The sequence below is a fragment of the Mus pahari genome, chromosome 18, assembly GCF_900095145.1.
Source record: "Mus pahari chromosome 18, PAHARI_EIJ_v1.1, whole genome shotgun sequence".
Classification (NCBI taxonomy): Eukaryota; Metazoa; Chordata; class Mammalia; order Rodentia; family Muridae; genus Mus; species Mus pahari.
The window spans coordinates 39,322,041-39,342,352 of NC_034607.1; positions in this window are offsets into that span (position 1 = coordinate 39,322,041).

The following is a 20,312-nucleotide window of genomic DNA, read 5'->3' on the forward strand; positions in this document are numbered from 1 at the left end:
GAAGGCAGAGGTGAATACAGACGCTGGCAGAATGGTTTCCTAAAGAAGGCAGATTAAATGCCATAAATGCAGGCTGCTCTTTACTAATAAAATCTGATAGAATCCTACATAAGTATGCTGTGTAGCCCAGGCTGGCCTCTTACTTGCCCTTTTCCCCCTGAGGGCTGGGACACAGGCATGCACCAGCATACTCAACACATTGCCTTTAGATCTCATGTTTCTCAAAGGAACATGAAACCTGTATGGTCCCTGCATGCAGCCTGTCTGGCGGACAAGAAAGAGTGACTTCATAGATCCTCTGTTCACTGTGGGCTGGAGCATCTTTGGGAAGGGTTGTGGTGGGGAATGTCTTAGTCTGAGCCTGGTTAATGTAAACAGGAATAGTTGCCATCTAAATGTGGAGTTTAGGCATGTAGGAGTTTGTTTCAGGTAGGACGGTGGTAGTGGGGGGGCGGGGACTAAGATTCAGCTACTGGCCAAAGGAAAAGGGAAAAGTGAGTTTTAAAGGTAACTTGGAGTTAAAATGGAGAAAGGAGGTGGGGAGTTCTTCACTGTCACACGGTTCTGATGGGGACTATATATAAAGTGGCTGCAGCCACTTCAGAAGACATTTGACAGCTCCTTAAAATTCTGAACATGAAATGCAAAACTCAGAATCACCACAGGAGCAATTCCATCCTTACATGTCTATCTGACAGAAAGGAGCAAGAGCCATCGCACGCAGCAGGCAAGTGCGTGCTGCTGGAAAGGAGTGTGTGTGTGTGTGTGTGTGTGTGTGTGTGTGTGTGTGTGGGACTTAAATCAGAAATCCAGGATCTTTGGGGGTGCTCCCAGTCAATGATCCTAGACAGACCTAGAGAATCGTGGGTGTAGCGGCTCCAAGGATGGTGGGAGAAAGCCATGGCTAAATGGGACCCTTTGGGTCAGATGACCCGTGCTCCAGTTTTCCAGACTAGTTGCTAGCCAGTGTATGAACTCTGACATCGAATGGAGGGGGGTAACCTCTCAGAGCATTGGTCTCCACCTCTGTAAATTGGGAGCTAGCAATGAGCTTGCTTCACACAGTAATAAGGTGTGACTGAGGAATATGTGTGTAAACGCAAGACCTGCCGAGAGGAACAGAGGTCAAAAAGAAGCTAAAATTTTAAGCTCCGGTAACACTGCCTGCAGCCTTGGGAAGTGTGAGAAGGTAGAGAGCGTTCTCTCGCCTTCCAGTTGGCAATGAAGAGCTCCTCTTTCGTCTGAGAGTTGGCATTCCAGGCAAGGGATAACTAGAAAGAACTCTGAGATGTCCATTGTCCTCCAACAGGCTTGGCCCCAGCCCAGCTGGAGGAAGCGCTCCCTTCCCAGCCTTCCAAAGGCGACAGGCTGAAAGATAATTACAAGTCAGCGGGCAGTGGTGACCGAGGAGAAGGTGCTGAGCCCCTCCAAGTGTGGAAGAGAGGGAGCGCCCTGGGTGATTAATGAAGGATGCTCACATTCACAATGGTCAAGTTCTAGCTGTCACCCTGGAATGGTGTTTGACTCTCTGGCTGAGTTTCTGGCAGTGGGGGGGGGGGGCCTTGCTTGACTGGTGAGGTTTGAGGTCGGACTCAGGGCTGAATCAAGAAAGAGCAGTGGGGGGGGGGGGTGTCAAAGAAGCTCTCCCAGTCATTTTTTTTTTTTTGGTGGTGGGGGGGAGGTCTGGAAGAATGACTGACAACTTACACTTCACCTCATTTCCTCTGCATCCCCACAGAGATGCCAGAATGTCTTGGCTTAAGTGGTCTGTTGCGGAGGTTTATGACAGGGGTCATAGCTCACACCTCTAATCCATCACTGGGAAAATAAAGGGGCAAAGAAGTAGGCACGTGTCACAAGGCGGTGGAGAGCCATAGGGCTGGATACGTACATCTGGAAGTCAGGCTAGCACACCCCACCACACATCACTCTCTGAGACCAGACGATGATTTCCATCTAGCCTGGAGGTAAAGAATGAGTGTCTGATGGGTTTCCATCCCCAGGACAAGGCACCCAATGAAGACTGGGACAGCAGGCTGGGACAGTGACTGAGGTCATCTGCACCAGTGTCAGAAGGTAGGCAGAATGGGGTCATGATAGGAGCTGGTGATGTAGCTCTCAGTCACATCTGCCACCTCTTCACCTGTCTTACCAGTATGCCATAGGCCAGCTGCTATACACTATCTGCATGGCACCTTGTTCCAATGAGTCCGTCTCCCTCTCCTAGACTCCACCCACATGGCGAACAGAAGCTACCGTGCTCACACAATGGAGGCACTGTCTGTACAGACACAGTAGTCCAGATGTGCAACTTGATCCGTGATTGGGATGAGGGCTCTCCCCAGGTGTCTCAATAGCAGGCACACTGGCAGCTTAAGGCAGTTAGTTATTTTCTACTGATAAATGTTGGGAGCAGAGAAGACTGATAGAGAGTAAAGACAATCATCCTGAACCCACAGCCGACCACCTATCTGTCTCAGGGCAAATTCCATAACCTTTCTGAGCTTGATGCAAAGACTATGTCTACCTACCATACGGAATTGCTAAGAGGCTCAAATGAGATGACGGTTATCAGGGACCAAACCTAGAGGTTGCCAACAAGTAGTGACCCTTTTTCTGTCTTCCCTCTTTAGTCCCTAAGACCAGGCAAGATTGCTGCAGCCTGAGTGATGAGTCCCTAGTACATTGTCTAAATATAATTGCAATTAAATAGGGCATTTAATTGAGTCCAAATATATGTCGTTGATGGCTTACAAAGGACTTTTTTAAAAAACCGTATGAATATATTTATATAAACATTTTAATGAGATTTGGTTGCAAAAAAAAAAAAAGCCTTATTGAAGAAACTAGACATGAACAGCATCAGCCAATCTCACAGTGGCAGCATGTGACATGTGACATACATGGTTTTAACAGCAGTTAGCAGGACCCATACTCAGGACCGTATACTGGGATAATATCAGCTCTCATGCCTCACCTGTCAATGAGGACCTACTTCAGTGTGGGTAAAGAGCAATGGCTGACAGAACTATGCTATTTCTAGTGGGCTGTGAGTATCCTTTGTCAGTGAGCTTGAGAGTAGTCATGAACTCTCAACTCTTCTGATGCCCTTAAAAACAAGAGAAATTGCGAGAACATATGAGAGACCTCATGTGAAATATATTACAACAGACATTAATAGAGGTGAGGGAAGGGATCTGGGGACAGCAGCAAGCAACAGAAGTCAACGTGGGAGCAGGCCTGGTGGTGCCAGTCCACAGATGGAAGAAAGCCAGAACAGTAGAGTTGTATTGGCAGTGAACAGGATATAACAAGCGGGGCCTTATCATGGGCTAGGTCTGAAATATGTGTTTTATTTGCGTAGTCTTATTTAATCCTCAAACAACCCTATGGAGCAGACATGATTGATATCTAAACTTGGAAAAGGAGATAACTAAGGCCCAGACAGGACATCAATTCAAGGTCAGGCTGGGAAACGGTGGAATGAGAGCTCCACCTAAGTTCTCTGTGATTACAGAATTCCTGAGTTCCCATGTCTTCCGTGTTTCCAATATTGAAGCCTTGGAACTCAGCCATTTGTGATTCTACCTAAAATGCATAGATCCGCCTGCGATGCATTATTTGAGAGCTAAGCCTTGGAAGGGTCAACTATGTGAGTCACAGATAATAGTGGGCCACAGCCTAACTCTTGAGAGAAAAACAAGACAGTGGTGAACCTGGAGAACTTTCCTAAGCCATGTAGAAGGGACAGGGACAGAGCGTGTACTTCTTACCTGCCTGGGGCCTCTAAGGACTCTTTAAGACCTCAGAGATGTGTCTAGTATCTGTCGTCAGTGGGTCAATAGGATAGAGTAACCCATCCCACTGCTAACCAGCTCTTCGTTTACATGGGGAAGACAGCAAGGTCACAGAAGCAAGCCTCTAATCAACCTTCAAGAACACTGTTTACTCAGTTTGTCTTCCTGGACCCTCTACTGACTGCTCTAAGTTAGGTTTCTATTGCTGCGAAGAGACAGCATGGTCACAGCAACTCTTATAAGGAAGCACTGAGTTGGGGCTGGCTTACAGTTCAGAGATTCAGTCTGTTATCCTCCTGATAGGAGGTATGGTGGTATCCAGGCAGACGTGGTGCTGGAGAGGTAACTAAAATCAGCAGACAAAGGAAAAGGGAGTGACACCCGGCCTGGCTTGAGCATTGGAAACCTCAAAGCAGGCCCCCAGGGACACACTTTCCCAACAAGGCCACAGCTCCTCCAAGGCCACCCCTCCAACAACGCCACTCTTTGTGAGTCTGTAAGGTCATTTTCTATGCAGACCACCACAGGTATTAAAGGATATGATGTCGGTTCTCAGACCAGAGTAGGTGAACATGCTGCTCTGAGCCACAGCTTCTAGAGAGAATTTTTTTCTAGACCAGGGCTTCTTAATCTTTGTCTGCTGTGGCTTTTGGCCGAGAAACTTTGTACATAAACTCTAGATAGACAGTTATGTAAACAGTGTAGTTCAATTGGGAGAATACTTGTCTTGGAGCATGGACCCTGTCTTCAAAGCTAAAGGCTACAGAAACCAGCGGTGTAGGAACATGCCAGTAATGCCAACACAGAAAGTAGAAGCAGGGGGATTAGGAGTTAAAGGTCATTTGCCGTAGAAGTCATTCTATATCCATCCGAGTCTCAAACATAAATCAATAAATAGAAGTAAAATAGGTATACAAATCAAATACTGATAGCAAATCATAAGGAATCTTATTTTTAAATGATTCATGAGAATATAACTTTATCGCTTGCTGGACTAAAAAGCAAATTTGAATGTGAGTGAGGTGAATGAGCTTGTTCTTTTTATATATAAAAAAAAAATCAAATCTAGACTGTTTGATACCGCAGGACATAGAGCATCTTCAATGTTTTTCCACAGCTAGACTATATTTTGATTTTATAATCATCAGTGCTGAGATTCACATAAATAGTGCAGAATGGCAAATGAGTGTTCAGGGCCATTTCAGAAATTATTGGAAATTCTATCTGAGGTTTAAAAAGAAAAAAAATCTATCTAGTGATATTTTAAAACACAAGTCAGCAACTCAATCAGTCATTTAAAAAACCAAACATTCTAACATAATACAATCCAATGATATACTAACTTGATACTTATATGAGGAGGGATGATGGTAGGGAGATATTTTTAAATATTTATTTTTAGTAATTAATCCATTGTGTTTCTATAATAACAAGGGCCAGTTCATCTAAGCTCAGGATATTTTAAAGCACAACCAAGATTGAGCTATCTTGCTGTATGAAGACCCAGAGAACTGAAGTACATCCAGATCCAGTGTGTTTGTGTGTGTGTGTGTGTGTGTGTGTGTGTGTGTGTGTGTGTATAACAGCAGCATCTTCTAATTTCTCCATCAGCTAAACATGGCTTTCAGAATAGCTCTCCTACCTAGCTTTGTAACTTTGAATGAGTCGACTGACTTTACTGTGAAAGACTTCAGTGTGTTGAAACTCTTTAGACAGTGTGATGATTTGAATCAAAATGACACCCAGAGGCCCACAGGGAGTGGCATTATTAGGAGGTGTGGCCTTGTTTGAGTAGGGTGTGGCTTTGTTAGAGGAAGTGCATCCGTTGGGGGGATGCGTTTTGATGTCTCAGAACCTCAAGCCAGGCCCAGTGTGTCTCAGTCTCTCCGCTGGTCCTTGCTGATCCCAGATATAGGACTTTCAGCTCCTTCTCCAGCACCAAGTCTGCCTGTGTGCTGCCATGCTTCCCACTATGACAGTAATGGACGGAACATCTTCAAACTGTAATGCAGCAGCCCCAGTTAAAAATGTTTTCTTTTATAAGACCTGCTGTGGTCATGGTATCTCTTCTCAACAATAGAAATCCTAGCTAAGACAAACAGTATATGCTCGAGAGCTGTCAGCCTTCTCCTTACATACTCTGGCAGACAACAGTGCAGAAGACTGTAAGTGAGGGTGGCCTTTAGAATTGTATCATCCTTGGGCCTTAAAGACAAGGCAGTGCTGGGGAAGCCCTTGGGGGTTGCTTGCCCAGAACAATCCTGAGAAATGACCTATATGAGACGGAAGCCCAAGTGTGTTTCCTGATGTCACACAACTCGATGCCATGCTAACACTAAATATGTAGGTGTCACTTCTCTGTGCACAAGGTAAGCATGCCCCGTAGATGTCAACTAAATGTCTTATCATTTGACACAATTCTATCACTCTCTACTTGGAGGTAGTACTGGGCCACCCAGTTTCAAGTGCCACAAGACTATCCTTCAATTCAAATATCAAAGTCATCTTCTGTACCTCTGTTGAACTAGAGGTAAACCTCTTTGTTTGGCTTCAGTGAATGCACTATAGAGGCTCACAGAACTCATGGAAATGCTTTAATTATGATTAGTGATTTATGACAGAAGTTACTGGTGAGTAGCCAAATGGAAGACATACACGGGACTGGCCCCAGTCATGTGGGAAGAATACGAGTTTCCATATCCCTTCTGTGTTATAGAAATGTTTAATCCCAATCTGGGGTGTCTACTCTGCCCTTGATCATTCAGTTCCCAGACAAAACACACACACACACACACACACACACAACATTTATTATTTACCATAAGCCTTAAGCAACACAAGAGCTGGGCAAATATCTGCCCTCTATGCTATTAGAACCTACTTTTCTATCAATAACACTGAGTCAGCCAGGCGTGGTGGTGCATGCCTTTAATCCCAGCACTCAAGAGGCAGAGGCAGGTGGATTTCTGAGTTCGAGGCCAGCCTGGTCTACAAAGTGAGTTTCAGGACAGCCAGGGCTAAACAGAGAAACCCTGTCTCGAAAAACCTAATAATAATAATAATAATAGCACCGAGTCATTACTTGCTATGTTTCATCTGGGTTGCTCTTAACTTTAACTGGCCAGCCTTCAGGGTCTTGTTTTCATGACTTCTAACCCATGGGATCTTTCTCCTCCACTCACCTTCTTCTCCCTCCAGTCTGGGTTCCCTACCTCCAGGGATCCCCACGTGTTTAATTATCTGGAAGCTGTCTAAACACAGTTCTTTGAGGGGTATTTATGGAAGCTTCCTACAAAGGCATGACTGAGTAAATCCTTGGCCTCTGGTGATTGATTCAACCTTCAGTCCCTTCTCCTAGAGGCAGGGGGAGGGGGAGGGGAGTGTTGACAGTTCCAGCTATCTAATTATGTGACCGATTCCTCTGGCAGCCAGCCCCCATCCCGAGACCCTGCAGCAGCCCACCTAGAATTCCATCATCAAAACCCAAAATGCTCATATCATCTGGAAAATTCCTGTGGACTTAGGAGGTCTGTGTCACATGCTCCTATTATTCAGTATATGTCAAAGGTCTTAGGATCACCATGTCATAAGGCACGATGCATTTTGAAATAGCTAGAAGAGAGGGTTTGAGGTTCTCACCACAAAGAAAGGATAAGTGCATGAGGTCAATAGGCTAACAACTCTGATTTAGTCAATATGCAATGTATGCCTGTATTAAAACATAACGTCATGCCCCATATACATTCTAATTATAAACCAGTAAACAATAGTAAATCTTAGAACAAAAATGTTCTGAGAACAAGGAGGGAGGTGTTGCAGGGACTTCGGGAACTCAAGTCAGAAACCGGGAGGCAGGAACAGAGGCCAAAGATGTATTTCTGTATCACAGGATCCTCCTACCCATCATGCCTTGTTTCAGATGCCATGTTGACCCCAGGTAAGAAGTATCTTGGTGACAGCAGGGGACCCCATTGATAGGGTAAGATTGCTGCTACTGAACTGGAAAGTCAGCCGTGCCTGGGATACCCCGTCCTATCAGGAAATGAGGTAGCTTTCACCAGGTGGCGGAAGGCGGTGCTTTGGTTTAAAGAATCTGGCAGAGGGCTCTTCAGTCACGGACAGCTGGAAGATGAGTTCAGACACACCCTTTCCCCTACATGTGTCCTTATGATATAAACAGATGATTGGCTAAAGCCCTTGTATAACTACCCTAATCTATTACCTGTGTTTATTTCCAGCATGGTGGAGTTAGGTAAGCCTTTCACTTCTTGGGTGTCCACTATTTTGTTATTTATCCTTTTCATAACATTCATTGTGGTACTTTACTCATAAAACATAATGAATTTTAAAATGCTGCTATAAATATTTGCAGAGCACCAGCTACCTCTGCTTCCAAGCACACTTTAAGGAATATATCGGTCTTTTAGAAAATGATGTTGAGGTTCCTATAACCTGGGTCCTTTGTCTTCTCTTCTCTATAGTAGAAACCTCCTTAGTTCTGGTGAGGTCACCCCTCACCTTCTCACCCAGAAACTTTGGGGGCCTCTTGGCCCTTCTGTGATCTGTATCGCTTTCCCATCTAAAGGTCCCCAGTCTTTCTCCCAGCCCTCCCGTGTGCAGATGCTCTGGCTGCTGGAGGCATAGCAGAGGCTCAGCTGCCTGACCCTTGGTCCACACCAGGGAGATAGATGACTTCTGCTTCCTTTCCATGAAGGATTAGGTAGCAGATTTAAAACATGCTTGTGCCAGAGAGGCTTTGTGGTTTGGTTCCAGAAAATGGGTCCCAGCTTAGGCTCTCCTCACTCCAAGAATGATAATGATACTTAGGCTGTCTACAAAGAAAATAAAGGGGCTTCAATGCACAGGGTTCAAGTCCATGGGGTTAAGGGTCCAGTCTACGGGGCACCCCCTTGGCTTCTTTACATTATTTGCAATGAGCCTGCTCCTTTGCCCAGCTTGGCATCCAGACATGCAGGGTGTCAACACTATGGAGTCACATCACATAACCATCATGTGGGCAGTTAGGTTGCCAAGCGGTAGATGCCAAGTGAGCATCTACCCCAGGAGCCAGGACACCTTCATCTATCTGATTCAGTCCACCTCCCACACCGTTAACAGGTGTCTAGTGCACAACGAAGTCACCCCAAATGAGGCGATCACTTCCTTATACCTGCTGGCCAGGCTCGAAGTGAGAACGTTCATGGAGTCTCAGACCTGATACCTTCTGAAAGAAGGGGTGAGGATGACCCCGACCCCATGATGTCTTTTCTTATAAATTGGTTTAGCAATGTGATGATCAATCTTGGTTAGTAACTCGAGATTTACTCATCCTGGAAACAAGCCTCTGGTCATGTCTGTGAAATACTTTTCCATGTTATGCCAGTTGAGGTAGGAAGCCGCACCCACCCGTCCCCACACTAGACAGAGGTGGTATCATTCCACAGGCTGAGATCGTGGGCTGGATATGAAGGAACCGAACATCAACATTCACTTCCCTCCATGTCCTTAGCTACAGGTACAATGTGACCAGATGTCTCAAGTTCCTGCCGCCATGGCTTCCTCATCAGGGTGGAAGATACCCTGAGAGTGTGGACTGAAATCAACCTTTCTTCTTTACATTGTTTTTGCTTGGTATTTTGTTGCAGTGACAAAAAAAAAAAAAAAAGGTAGCTAAGTCAAGAAAATTGCACTGTATGAGACATCCCAGGTGTGGAGACTGTAGACACCCCCAAAAACTATTAGGATCCGATTTCCAGGTTCTGTTCCATTATTCCAAAGTCCTCTTTTTTTTCCCACCCAGTCCACATTTTGGCCCCGCCCACTCCTTTACCTGTTATGAGAAATCAACTGTTTCATCATGGGAGTGATCATCTAGAGTATTAGACTAGAGGTCACCAGAATGTGTGCCAATTCTAACTCCTTGCAAGCCAGAAGGACTTGGAGGCCTGGTGCTGATCTGGGAAGGTGTCATGTTCCCTGTGGGGCTCAGCTGGAAGGTCTGGAGTTCCCAGGTACCAATCCTACCACGGTCATGGGAATCTGAACTATGAAGCCACTGGCCAGAGGACAAGGCCCTGGGCTCAAATCATGTTAAGAGTGTTGCTGGAGACCTGGCTCCTTGTAGCCCTAGAAAGTGTGAGGGCTTAGCTCCTAAGAGAGATTGCTGGTGTTGACAGCTGGGAGCCAGGGATCTGAGGCCACTTGCTCTATAGGAGCCAGTGTTTCCAAGTGTGCAAGAGGCACCTTCCCCCACGGTGGGGGCTCTGGATTGGCAGACATCCACATTGGGCCCCAGAGAGGGCTCCTGTCGGTGTCAGAGCCATCTCATGGCACCTGCACGGCCTATCAGTTTGAGCCTAGCGCTTCTGAAGTGTGGACAGGGCCAGAGGAAAACCAGCCGCTCCTGGCTCCCTGCCCGGCAGCTCACAGCCCATAGGAGCCTGAAAGTCATGAGAGACTTGCTCTCACCCTGCAACCATCTCCAGCATGCTGGGTCAGGGTGCACGCTCAGAGCCAGGCAGGCTGAGTGCCCATACCTGCAGGGTAATGGGGCCACCTCCACCTTTGCTGCAGGGCTATGTTAGAGACATCCCAAAGGGTACACAGCATCATTCCGTAGGAGAGGAGAGAACAGAAAAGACAGGAAAGGAGAGGAGAGAGAAAAGGATTGGGTAGGGAGCAGAGAGAGAAGGCCAAGTTATTTTCATTTGCACATCTTACTGCTCTAGCCAAATATCACCTTTAAATACTATTGACACGACAGAGCCTAGCTCGCTAGCTCAGACGTAAATTTTTGTTCTGTTTTTAAATCCAAAACTGTGAAACACATCTCCATGAACACTTTGTCTACTAGCCCCGCCCTCTCTGTCTGTGAGGCTCAAGCTTAGAGCTAGCCCAGGACTGCCAAGGTCAAGAGATGATTTCCTCGAGCCCCAGAAAAGAACACTGGAAGAGGGGGAGCCGATAGCTGCTTTGAAAAGCCGGCTGGAGTGGGAAGGGAACACCTGCTACACAGAACTTCCTGCTCCTCAGCTGTCCCCTGCTCTCTTTGCACTCTTAAGTGTGTGTGCAGTGTGTACACATGTCAGTATTCATGCCTGTGTCTTGTGCCTAGTTGCTGCCTGAGGTAGCTGGCACAGCCTCAGCGGGGACGCCTTCCTGCATCTGGCTGCAGCTAAAACTAAATGGAGAGGTGAAGCAATTATTCCACTTTTTCGGGTTTGAAGCTACTTCCACCTAAAATAACCAGATAATTGAGGTCAGAGTGGGTGGTCCCTTCTGCTCGAATTACCCACGGAATTACCTCAATTTTCCCATTGCCTTTGTGTAGAAGCCAAAGCATTAATGCCATCCAGGTCAAAGAACAGGCTAGAAATAAGCCACACAAATAAAGACAGGACTTCCCAGTCCAGTCTCCCCATGGGTGGCGACCGTCATCTTGTATTCGATTACAGTATTTTTCAAGTAACAGGTATGTGCTGGCCCGGCGACTGTGCTGTGTGTTGGGAGTACCGTGAAGATGAGGGAAAGGTGGTTTTGTCCAGTGGAAGCTCCGATTTTATTCAAGGAAAAGACAAAAGTTAGTAAAGTAACAAAGTGGTTATAAATTATAGTGAGTTTTACAATGAAGCCAAAAATAAATAAATAAATAAATAAATCTATGTTTATTCTAAGTGATTATGGGTAGTGGCATATGTGTGTGTGATGCACATACAGGCACACTCATGAGAGGAAGGAAGGAAGGAAGGAAGGAAGGAAGGAAGGAAGGAAGGAAGGAAGGAAGAGGCTATAATTAGCTATGCTATGCCTGCCCCCCTTTCCAGTACACCTGTTTTGTGACTAACCACTGCCAGTACTCTCTTTCCATGTGAGAGCTCTCTTCCCAGGGTATGTCAAGGAAACAGGTGTGCAGGGGAAGGTCACTGACTCCCACATGAAAAGCCCTGAGCAGATGGCCTCAGTAGCTGAACGATCTCAAGTATGTCACTGAAGTCTCATTTTCCCTAATCTGTAGAATGGGCCTTAGGCGATCCTGGGTGAAGAAAATACCCTGCAAGTGGTAAATTCTAAATGGAGAAGGTAGCACTAAGTTTGTCTGTGAAAAGTTTAATGAATCTGAGAAGGAAGATAGCCCGTCCCTCACCAATTAAAAAGACAAAAATAAAAGGGAAGGAGAGGGAAAGAGGTGTGATGAGAGAAAGATGAAGGGGAATAGGAAGCAGGAAGATGACAAGATGGGGAATCCCAGCATTCGGGAGGCAGAGGCAGGCGGATTTCTGAGTTCGAGGCCAGCCTGGTCTACAGAGTGAGTTCCAGGACAGCCAGGACTATACAGAGAAACCCTGTCTCGAAACAAAACAAAACAAAACAAAACAAAAACAACAACAAAAAAGAAACCTCATGAATAACCAGCCCGCGGAGCCAGGACAGAAGGGAAGGGTGAAGACAGGAATGGTGGCAGAGAAGGTGCACAGTGGCGGGAGGCACACGGCGTCCTTTACATACAAGCTGTATGTATGCACTGGGGTGCAGACAGAAAACGGCATTGGGTTCCAGAGAGACTGAGCCCATTCATGGGTAGAGCCAGACGGGTAGAGACCGCCCACCTGGGACACAGCGCCTGGCCTGCCTGTAACATGGGAGCCGCCACCCTCGACTTTTGTTTTTTTTTTTTTTTTGAAATGGCTGAAGACAGAAAAAGTTGATGATTACACAGGTATTTTGGTCACCAAGGACCTTGAAACCAGATAAACAGTTGAACAGCTTTTCATTTGTTTTAAATAACTGCCACAGACGTAGCGGCCCCTGTAATTTGAGCACGTGCCGCGTAACAAGGGGAGGGATTTCACAGCCACAATAACACTATGTCTAGCCTCATAGGGTAAGAAAACAAAGGCACTGGGACAGGGCAAAGTTGTGCAGCTGATCTTGTAGGGAGCCGGGGTTTCCCATATCCACCTCTAAGGTTTGTCTTCTCATAATGCAATACCCAGGTCAGTAGAGGGTTTAGAGCTCTGAGTTTCAGACTCTGGATTTCAATTGGGACTGGCTTGGGAGACACTACCGGTGGCTCTTTTAAAAGGAAGAAGCAGTTCAAATCGCTGAACTTCTGGGAATCAGAGGCTGTTAACCACGCCCCTTCCCATGAATGGACAGACGCAAAGTCAATATAATCTAGGTGGTCCCAGGCCATAGAATGGGATAGTGACAACACCAAGGGAAAGAAGGAAGCCCATGGCCTCAAACTGTGGCTGCTACCTGTCAGTAGTGGATCACTGGGCAAGAGCCAAAAGTTTTAAAGAAATGAAATCGAAACCGATAGACCATAGAGCTTATGCAAATACCCATTTCCCTGGTCCCTTTCAGTTGCATGTTTTACTCTATGCATGCAAACCTTGTATGGGAAATAAAATGGCTCTGGGCTACAATCAATAGCCAACCAAGGGACTTAGGACTAAGGGACAAAGGCTAGGGAGTTAGCCTAAAGGAGGAGGGCCTTGTGAGACTGACAGGAAGTTTAGGTAAAATCCAACACTTTTGCTTCTTAATGCTAGCAAAAGAGTTTTGAAATAACCACTGCATCTATTTTTAATGCTACCAAAATGACCTCTTCCTTTGATCCCTGGCATTGACCATGATGGCTCCTCCACAGGCTGGTGGGTCCTCACTACCACATAGTACTCCTATGGGCCAGACAGAGGCCCTGAGAAGCCATTACACCGGAAAGAGGCAAAAGGCAGGTAATTGTCTCAACCCCAGGGCTATTTCCCTTATCTGACTTTCTTCCCTGTCTGGGAATGAGAAGAGGCTCGTGGAAACAGAGACCAGCATCCTTCACAACAGGATGCAGCAGGGGACCACACACAGCTCTGAGTCAGGACTAATTCAGAGCAGGGCTGCCTGCCCCTTCACCACCGCAGGATGCCTTAACCCTTCAGAGAGCAGGAGATACCCGGAGAGGACAACAGCGATCGTCCCTGCCCTGGTCCAATAGTCAGGCCTTCTATATTCTCAGAGTCCCCACTCCAAGCATAGGCAGGGCCTAAAGAGTGGAGTGGGAATAGAAGCAGCCCCCAGACTCCTCTATGTCCAGGTTGCCTTTGGCGTGTCTGTGCACAGGGGCACATTCATGTGTGAGGAGATGAATGGGAAAGCATGAAGGGAAGTAACTTAAATCCTGTAACGAAGCCCTTGACGCATATCTAGGTCATGGCCAGAAGACAATAGAAACAAAGGTTAGGAAGATAGTAAGAATAAACCATTTTAGCAGAAGTCATACGAAATACAGGTTTAACAAATTAGGATGCAGAAACTCGCCAAGTAAGACTAGAAGAATGACTTGGCTGAGTCGTGTAAGACTACGAGCACGGTTCCTTTAAGAAACTGTTCATCATGTCTGACTAATTGTGTGGGCTCAGTACTGGCTGAGTACACGGGGAGTATTAACTTGGCCTTGGGCTTTATTGGATTAAGTCAGGCTCTGCTCACAGGTGATCAGCCTTCGCTGAGTTCTGTTCCCAGTTGGGGGCTGCTGCAGTCACAACTTAAAACATCACTAAGAGAGTGTGGGTTCCCTATCAACTGTGTCTCTTCCAAGTCCACATGTTGGGGCAGAAATGGTGACACATCCTTGTAATCTCAGCCCTTTGGAGGCCGAGACAGGAAGATCAGGTGTTCAACGCCAGCCTGAGTGGCACAGTGAGACCTCCTCTGGACAAAAAGAAAGAAAGAAAAAGAACAGCCCACACAAATCATGTGTTCATGTCGTATATTGATTGTGTTTGGAGGAAGACATTGGTGGGGTAGTTGAGGTTAAAGTAAATCTTATTAGTGAGACACCACCCCCAATGATGAGCATATAAGGACAACAGAGTTATCACAATTTTTCTGTTGCTAAGTGATGGCCTCTGCCATGTTATGATGAAGGAAGAAGGCCTTACGTACTGTCGCCTGGGTCTTGGACAGTCCTGCCTCTAGAGCGTGAGAACTCAATCTCTACATTTCATAATTACACAGCTTGGAAACTTCTGCAGCAGCAGGAACAGACTAATGGTGGATCCTGAGATTCAGTTCCAGTTTCTGTCTAAAGAACAGACTCCTTGGGAAAGAAGTGGTTGGTTAGACATTGTGGCCAGAGCTAAAATAAATGCGTGATGCTGGGATAGATCACGCTGTGCACCATCCCTTCCCTGTGAGCCAGATTTTCATGAGAAGGAAGTCTAGGAAAGAAACTCCTAGGAGAGTCTTGGGGAAGCCACGAAGCAGGTCCTGAGCTCCTTTGCAGCTGAAGACACGTCACAGCTACCTTGAAAGGCCAGGGCCCAGTGAGTAAGACATTTCTGCATTCTAATCCCAGGACCCCTCTTCAATACTGTGTAACCTTCACCAAGTCCCTTAATGTGCCGGGCAGTTTTATGTCCACTTGACACAAGCTAACATTATCTGAGAGGGACTCTCAGCTTAAAAAAACACCCTTCCCCCATAACTGGGTGATGCCTTTAATCCCAGCACTAAAAAAGGCAGAGGCAGGAGGATCTCTGTGAGTGTGAAGCTAGCCTGGTCTACGGAGCTAATTTCAGGACAGCCAGGGCTACAGAGAGAAACCCTGTCTTGAAAAACAAACAAACAAACAAACAAAAGGAAGGAAGGGAGAGAGAGAAAGAGAGAGAGAAGAAGGAAGGAAGAAAGAAAGAGAGAGAGAGAGAGAGAGAGAGAGAGAGAGAGAGAGAGAGAGAAAGAAAGAAAGAAAGAAAGAAAGAAAGAAAGAAAGAAAGAAAGAAAGAAAGAAAGAAAGAAAGAAAAGCAGATAGAGGGAGGGAGGGAAGAATAAAATACCTCTATAAGATAAGGTTGGAGAAGCCTGTAGGGCATTTTCTTAATTTGTGATCAGTTGGGGAGGGCCCAATCCATTGTAGGTGTTTCCATCCCTGGGCTGGTAGTCCTGGGTTCTATTTTTTTAAAAAAGCAGGCTGAGCAAGCCATGAGGAGCAAGCCAGTAAGCAGCATCCCTCCATGACCTTTGCATCAGCTCCTGCCTCCAGGTTCCGGCCCTGCTTGAGTTCCTGCCCTGACCTCCTTTGATGATGAACAGTGTAAGCCAAATAAACCCTTTCCTCCTCATGTTGCTTTTGGTCATTGTGTTAGCACAGCAATAGTAACCATAGCTAAGACACTTAGCCTTTCTTGACTTCATTTTCTCATCTCTACAAAGTAGGTAGTGAACTCCTGTCTTCCAGAGGATTAGAGACAATGCTGTTGGCTAACGGCTGGGAGCATAAACTTGGTGCCGGGTTGTGCCCTCTTTGTAAGGGTACTTGTTGACTTAGAGTTGACTCGTTAGGGCAGCGAATCCTTACCAGCGGTTCTCTTGAGCTTTCTGTGTTTGAGGGGTGTCTTGGTAACCAGTGTTCTGAACCCAGCAAGGCCCAAGACCTCCTTTCCTCACACCATGGCCTGGAGGGTGCTCTCTGGGCCGGGTAGGCAGATTTGCTGCCATGGCTCCAAAGTTATTGTGGCTTGGAAAGAGTCCACCATTTCATGTAGTCTCCCACAAGCCATGATCCGTGGTGTGTTAGAGAAGCACTTTGTTCTGGGGCCAACAGGTCACATTGTAGGAGGGACCCATAGGGTCTCCCCATCGAGCTGTCCCCCTTAGCCTTGACTGCTCTAGTCCCTTTCCTGTCACCATCTGCTGCATGTCACAGATACAGCCTGGGAGATTTGTGCCTGAGCTTGGAGAGGAATGGTTACACGCTGTGGCTACGAGTGAGACCACAGCTGGGAGAGAGGCCCATGGAGAAGTAACCTAGAGGGATGAAAGCCCCTCCCCCCCCGAGAAGGACTGGGGGGAGCAGCCCCCAACATGGGTTTTCTGGATTCTACTGCTCAGTTATTCTGGGACTTTCAGCCCTCTCTGGGCATAGGTTCTTCACTAGCAAAATAAAGAAATAAAGATATGTTGTCTTTCTAAACTCCCTCTGGCTTTGTTATTTCTAAGTTACACCTTCTGGGGTCTCCTGTTAGGCCCACATTTCTATAAACCAGAGCACACAGTTCAGCAGGTTTGAGTAGACAGGATGGGTGGCGTGCTGAGGAAAGAAGAAAAGGAGGCAAGAAGTAAATGCAGGAGTATGACTCTGTCAGCCCAAAATGCCTGGCTCCACAGTGCTATTATTCCCTTGTAATTGGATTGATTTTTCTATTTCAAGCCCTCCTTGTGGCAAGTACAGAAACACCAGCATGGTCATTTGCAGGTAAAATCGGGTACCAGAGTCTTGCTCAATCCTTCCAGTTTTTAGCTGTATTAAATTCAGGCTTGTCATGCCTGCCCCTTCTCTGACACTGAGGCTAAGGAAAGTTGTGTCAGTCTGCACCGGATTCCTTTTGAGATGTGGCACATCATAGCTGTTTGGAACTCAAACATGACCCCTTTCCAAGTTGGTAGAGATGCCGTCTCCAAACTGAATGGTTAAGGCCGGTGCATCCTCTGCTCCTAGCTCTGGCTCCTGCTGGAAGCCTTTGGGGACCCAAGCCTTTATTAGCATGCAGGAGGTTCATGTACACATTGTATCAGTTCCCTTTAGGCTCGTGTACACATTGTATCAATTCCCCCCTTTCACTGCTGCTGTGATGAAATAACCCACCAAAGCAACTTAAGGAAGGCAGTTTAGAAGGGTACAGTCTATCCAGGCAGGGAAAGCATGGCAGCCTGGACATGAAGCATTAGGTCACATCGGCAGTTAGGAAGCAGAGAAAGAGGAACACTGACACTCGGCTTTGCTTTTCTCCCTTTCTGAGACTGGGACACGCATATTCTGGGAGGGTCTTCCCACCTCAATTAACCTAATTTAGAAGATCCCTCTCCCAGATGTGCCCAAAGGTTAGCTTCCATGGTAATTTTAAATCTTGTTGACTGTCTATTTTAAGCATCACACGGGCCCCAGAAGAGCCTACCTACCTCAAGAAGAGGAGAACCTACCTCAGAGGTAGAGAAAGACAGAGGTCGAAGCCAGGTGTCCTGTGCCTAGCCATACCACACTGCATCTTTGTAACCGTTGGGCCAGGGGGACTCCCTAATGCTTTCCCAGAAGCAGCAGAGCTTCCCCCTTGCCCAAACCCTGTCCTCCTAGGACTCTCTCTGCCTTGCCTACCTCCAGCACACCGTAGATCAGAGGCTCTCAAGCTTCCTAACACTGTGACTCTTTAGTACAGTTCCTCATGTATGGTGACCCCCAGCCAACGGCCTGGGAAAGGCTGGCTAAAGGATCAGACTGGTCCTGGGCTCTGAAATGCCATTGATAGTAATAATTAAATTGCCATAGTCCTTTTTAAAAAAAAAAATCAAATAATCAAAATCTTCTGCAGTAAGTTCCAAGTCCAAAGCCTTCCCCTAAACTTTAAAACTTCCCTCTTTAGGGCCCATTCCAGTTCTCGTCTCCCCACTCCTCCCCTAGCTGTAACTTTCTAGGTCTTTAAGCAAACTTCTTCATTTAGCAGAGCCTTGTTTGTTTGTTTGTTCTTGTGTGTTTCCTGTGTATACATGCATGAGTGCCCATGTACCAGTGGAGGCTGGATGACAACCTGGGTGTCCTTCTTGAGGTGTTGTTTGCCTTCTTTGTCTTGCTGGGTTTTTGTTTTGTGTTTCTCGCTGTCCTACAATTCAGCAAATAGGGGAGGAAGACTTGCTGGCCAGTGAGCCCCAAGAATTCTCCTTTCTGTTTCCCCCCCTCCCCCCGCACTATGGTTATAAGTATCACCACCACCCAGGGTATTTCCTTTTTGTTGTTTGTTTTTGTTTTGTTTGAGATGGGGTTTCTCTGTGTAGCCCTGGCTGTCCTGGAACTCACCAGGCGGGCCTCAAACTCATAGCTCTGCCTGCTCTGCCTCCCAATGCTGGGACTAAAGGCGTGCATCACCACATCTGGCTGCATTTTTCTTTTCTTTCTTTTTTTTTAAGATTTATTTTTTATTTATTCGATGTAATTACACTGTAGCTGACTTCAGACACTCCAGAAGAGGGCATCAAATCTTGTTACAGATGGTTTTGAGCCACCATGTGGTTGCTGGGATTTGAACTCGGGACCTTTGGAAGAGCAGTCGGTGGGTGCCCTTACCCGCTGAGCCATCTCACCAGCCCTTCTTTTTTTAAAGTGTGGGTTCTGGGGGTTGAGTCAAGTCCTCGTGCTTACAAGGAAAGAACTTTATTGCTTGAGCTGTGTCTCCAGTCTCCTGAGCCTCTGCACCCACTCCTCATAGGCCGATGATGGGCACCCTAATTGCTGTAAGCAAATCTCCTTTCTGGAACAATCACTTGGGAAATGAATTCTCACACAGAACCTGACACATTAGAGCAATAGGTCTTAGGGACTTCCCTTCCCCTGCTCCAGCCAGCTGCAACCCAGGCAGGCTTGTACGGATGGCTTTGCTCCTCTGAATCTGCACCCCTTCCAGCCCAATCCTGATCACTTTTAACACTTGTCATTAGACGCCCCTCCCACTTCCGCACAGCCAGCCCAAACCAGAGCTGCCCCTCCCTTCTCACAGAACACCTGTCAATCACAAGCATTCCTGGCCACCTGGAAAGTTACAAGCCTGTGCTATTCATTGATGCCTCCCTCTTTCCTGCCTCCACAGCCATGACTTGACACCCTAGGCACCAGCCAGGATCCCAGCTCCCTGCTGCCTCGATCTAACCTGCTCTACTTGTCTCCTGTCTGGGCATCTACACTTTATATCACCGACTTTGCTGGTTCTCAAGAGAAAAGGCTGACCTGTACTCTCCAGCTTGGGCCAATCCTTTGCCTCTTAGTTCAGTGGTTCTCAACTTTCCTAAAGCTGAGACCCTTTAACACAGTTCCTCCTGCTGTGGTGACCCCCACCCCAACTGTGGGTCCCCTGAAAGGCAGCCTGTTTTCTGGTTGAGCTAGGTTTAAACCCTAGAGACCCAGCAGGTGTTCCTGCAAGGAATGGAAGGTGTTTGCCATGCCCCCAGACACCAGGCTCCTGACATGAGGCCTCAGCTTCATAATTCTGTGCCATCAGTCACACAGGGAAACGTCCCAACCCTCTGTTATTCTGTCTGGAGTCCACCCCGTAGTTTTGACACTTACCTGGCAAAAGCCAGGTATGCTCTTCCCCACAGTTACCTGGCAATAGGCAGTTAGGCCCGCCCACTATAAAAGGAGCGGCTTGCCCCCTCCTTCCTCTCTTACTCTCTTACTCTTGCCTCTCTCTCTTGCCCTCTTGCTCCCCCTCTCTCCACATTCCCTTCTCCCCTCTCTCCACATGGCCATGGCCAGCCTCTACTTCTCTACTCTCTCCCTCTCTCTGCCTTTCTCAGCCCCTACTACTCTCTTAACTCCCCTTCCCAGACACTCCTCCCTGCAAAGGTATTTAACCCCAGACCCCCACCCTGAGAAAGTGGGGTACAGTTTCACTTATCACAACTCCCTGCCATGACAATAAATGCCTTTAAACCATGGACTGCCTCTTCTCTTGGGGACCCTCTGTGGGGTA